This window comes from Gymnoscopelus braueri, assembly GCF_963280865.1.
Source record: "Gymnoscopelus braueri genome assembly, contig: SCAFFOLD_76, whole genome shotgun sequence".
NCBI lineage: Eukaryota > Metazoa > Chordata > Actinopteri > Myctophiformes > Myctophidae > Gymnoscopelus > Gymnoscopelus braueri.
In genome coordinates, this window is record NW_027660851.1 from 216,189 (window position 1) to 220,540 (window position 4,352).

At 42.8% G+C, this 4,352-nt stretch overlaps 1 long non-coding RNA gene across 1 annotated transcript; it reads right to left on the reverse strand.

The window, feature by feature from the left end:
* Positions 1–917: 917 nt before the first annotated feature.
* Positions 918–1,794, reverse strand: LOC308081136. The gene is made up of 4 exons (XR_013932802.1): positions 1,732–1,794; positions 1,459–1,550; positions 1,139–1,257; positions 918–1,030 (listed from the first exon to the last, which is right to left on the reverse strand). It is a non-coding gene; the product is annotated as an uncharacterized lncRNA (long non-coding RNA).
* Between the last annotated feature and the right edge of the window lie 2,558 nt (positions 1,795–4,352).

A 4,352-nucleotide genomic window follows, 5' to 3' on the forward strand; every position in this document is an offset into this window, starting at 1 on the left:
CGGTGCCACTGTGAATGGCAAGGGTGGAGCTATGATCGGATCGTGTTATAAATATTATTGTTCCAGTCGATAGTCGGGACCCTCGACCATCACGCACGCACCCATTGTTAACATCCGCGTCCTCGCCGTGGCGTCTACAGCATCAAGAACTCATGTAATTATGTTTATTGATCCAAAAAAATAAAAACATTATTTATACAAAACAATTGAACAGGAGCACACAGATAAAATCAAATGTTTCAAAGAATCCCTGGATTTTGTTCCAGGGACCCCCAGAAGCAAAGATTTGAGTCTAATCTTGGGTTAAATTGGGTTACAATTGGGTGAAATTCGTGTCTACATATTTACACTAGTACCGGAGATAAGATGTGTGCGTGAAGATAGCAGCAATTTATACTGTGCATGATATACTTATGGATGTTAGTTAAGGTGCTTAGGGGAAAAAAACAATAAAAGACAACAGTCAAGTGCGTTATACATGGGATTAAGGTGCAAAATGTCATTGTGTGTCGACCGCATAATCCACATAAAGTAGACTGACACTGGTATATAGTCAGCAAGTAGTGCCATGAGGGGAAAAAAGTCACTTATACTTGTGTAAAAAAAAAATCAAATCAAATCTAATAAAAAGATGCTGATGCACCCAAAAATATATACAAAAAGGCAGCAAGGCATCCAATTAAATGTCTGACACTACACCGCTGGAGTTCCCAAAATATATCTTGGGTGTCCTTGCTGTGTCCTTACAGCTGGAGGAGTGTAAAAGACCCGTTATGGTCCTCGAACTCGTCAACCACAAGCATTGTGTTCTGGAGAACGCGGGGTCTGGAACAAGGTCCTGGGGGTCTTCTTTCCTGGAGCTCCTTGCACAGCTTTGAAAGCGCTGAACTTCTGGTGGAGGTCTGATAAACCACACTGGCAAACCATCTTCGAAGCCATCTTCCTCATCAGACATGAGCTCTTTGGTTGCAGTACTGTTCCAGAGAATTTCCTCAGCAGGCCGCAACACGGATCTCCTGCCCTCAAACAACTGTAAAAAAACAAACACAAAAAAAATAGAATTACAATTAAACCACAAAACTAAGAAATTGTTTTAACTGTGTGAGTGAGGCCTACCAAAACTGCTCTCCTCACTTACCCGTAATTTTCTCTGTCGTGTCCTCATAGACTTCTGTACCTTTGCTTTCTCCTGTGCATTTTCTGGTTTATTCAGCCGCTCTTTCTTTTGAAATGACTCAAAATAAGTCCGGCAGGATGCTAAAATAGGAAAATACAAGCATGCATTAGTCACCAGAACCATGAATGTGTGCTTTCAATTATAACACAGGGGTTTTTGAATACAAAAAGTAGGCTACCATAAGAAATACAGGTTTGCTGGCTTCTGCAGGTCTAGCCCACTCTATTAAGATGCAAATAGCTTACGTGAATACTGTGAGTGTATTATGCATGTGCGCTTACCTTTTATAAAAACAGGATCAACATTACAGAAACTAATGCTTAGTTCTCCTAAAAGATGAGCCGCAACATCAATATTATGTGGAGAATTTACCCTGTTGGAAGAGAAGAACCGTGTTAGTTTTTATCATTTTTTTCTTTATCAGTTAAAACATTTCACCAGGACAGGAACCCAATCCACAGGCCTACCTCCCCCCACTATAAATCGAATCGGTGGGGCAAGGTCTCCCCTCTTACTAAAGCATGATTGTGATATAGTTGAATTTAGTTACTTACGCTTCTTTTGGATTGTATTTGTGGTTATTCTTCTCCGAGTTGTGTAGATGCCTCACAGCCTCCTGTAAACAGCATGATTATAAAAGGTTAATTTGATGAAATCAATGCTTTTGGCAAAGCACCAAAGGCATACCAAAACGCTCGCCCCAAAACACATGCAAGTAGCAGTATACTTAAATTATCAAGTAAAAGTACATAATTTCTTGCTGAACTTAAACAAAAAGAAGAAAGAAAGAAAAAAGAAGAAGAGAGTGTGTGCTGGAGATTACCTGTTAAAACTCCGAAAGGTCCTCACACATGTACCCCTGGATGCCAACAACTGTAAAATATATAACAGCAATTAAAACTCAGAAAACTTCAACTGAAACAGGAGTGCACAAAAATAGTTAAATGAAGAAGAAGAGTGTGGGTGTGTAGTACCTTTTAAAACTTCCTCGTCAACAGTGGGGAAAACAATGGAAATCTCCCGAGAGACAGCGAGATCCCAAAACGGCGTTGGGGGCGCCGCGCATCTGGCACGACCACCGCGCGTCTGGCACGAGCGCCGAGCCTCAGCCACGAGCGCCGAGCCTCTGCCTCTCCGCCACAGACCGTCAGTTCTCCGCCGCACCCGCCGCGGCGGAGACGCCACGGCGGAACGACTGCCACTGACAGCCACTGACCGCCACGGACCCGCCACAACCCGTCACTGAGCGCCACTGACATCCACGACCGCCACTGACCGCCGCCACAAGCGCCGCCTCCCGCCACGAGCGCCGCCTCCCGCCACGAGCGCCGCCTCCCGCCACGAACGCCAAGCCTGCCGCCACGAACCGTCACTGACCGCCACTGACAGCCACTTTCCGCCACTGACCGTCACTTTCCGCCCGACCCGCCACTCTCAGTGGCGGTCCGCCACTGACAGCCACTCCTCCGCCATGACCGTGGCATATTTTGCGCATTGAGACAGAGGAGCAGTTGAGATTTCATTCGGCCAGATCTTTCTCAATTTTACTTGAATTCTTATAATTTTAATGTTTATATGATCTGTCAAGTTTATATTTTCCGGTCTATCAGTCCCCCCCCCCCTCTACACCGATAACTCTTTGCCAAAAATAGCCGATCTCCAAGCTCACACTCCGCGCATATAGTAAATAAGATGGTTATTATTATTCATATTATTATTATAATGACAAACAGTGAATGTCTGACGGACAGAAAGCCTTCTCGAATGATGCCTCGTTGAAATTATATCAAAACGAAATCAAAGTGAGTGTGCTCCAACGGCCTGGGTCTGTCTGTCTATATCTGTCAAGCTCCTTGCCAAAAATAGCCTACAAGCTCACAACGCCTCGCTGCGAGTGAGCTTGTAGATCGGCTATTTTTGGTGTGAGTGAGTGTGCTCTAACGGCCTGGGTCTGTCTGTCTGTCTGTCTGTCTGCCCCCCGCAGCTTGACAGGTCAGTGACACACACACACACACACACACACACACACACATTTAATATACATGTTGATTAATAATTATCTTATTCATCTAAACACTGACAAGATGCAGCAAGGTGGATCGGCGAAAATAACATGGGAGACAGTTATTCGACCTGAAATCCCAACAAATGATGACACTGATGAAGAGGGCACAGAAGAATGAAGATCTCCATTTATGTTAAAATGTCCATTAAAGTCGGACTTTGATACAATTTTCGGTAATTTGTTTGGAGCCAAAACACATCTCAGACATTTGTCTTTTTTTTTTAAATGGAAATAAATATCATTTAATAACTTCAAAATTAACTTTATTACAGCTTAATTTTTGCATTCGAAAAACATGGCTCTGAAGTCAACAAAATAAAAGAATAAAAATTCGAAGAAAAAAAAGGTTCTGCTAATAACTTTCATTGGCATCAATCCAATCTACAATGTCACAAAGCGTCGCTTGTGTTAGCTTGTAGATCTGGTTATTTCAAAAGATTTGTATGAAATTTGGACATTTTAAAACATTTTTATTACATAGGCCTACAGCTGCTTTACTGGACCGGCCATAATACACGGACTGTGGGGCTCCTTTCTTTAATATCTAATTTCATTGATTGATATGATCATAACGCATAACGTTACAGCTTTGATTATGTGGATTGACTGCCCTTATCAAAGCATCAAGTAATAAAACGTGCATACCCAAGTGCCGCAGTATTTTATTTATTTTGGCTAATCTATTTGAGAACGGGGTAGCCTAATCATGAACGAGTTTAGCCCTGAAACATCAATGTCATATCATGACAGTCATGGATGAACTTCAACCTGTTGTTTGCAATGTCTCCCTTTTTAGACCGTAAATCACATAAACGTTCATATTTCAGGGGGGGGGGGGGGGGGGGGACACCTTCATGCTGTCAGGAACACCACAAATTATATGTAGCTTATTTGGCCATGGACCCCAGAGAGGAGAGAGGGAGAGAGAGAGGGAGAGAGAAATCGCATGGAATATTGTGTTCTGCAGACAAGTAACCTACATAGTGTCCCACTGTCCCAGGCTTGTATTTGTTTCAACTGTAGTGGGTACCGGGCTTTTATTGAAAGGAGGCATGTATAAGAGAGAGGCCTATATTTCTATTTTTCAAACAGACCAGAATGAATAAATCA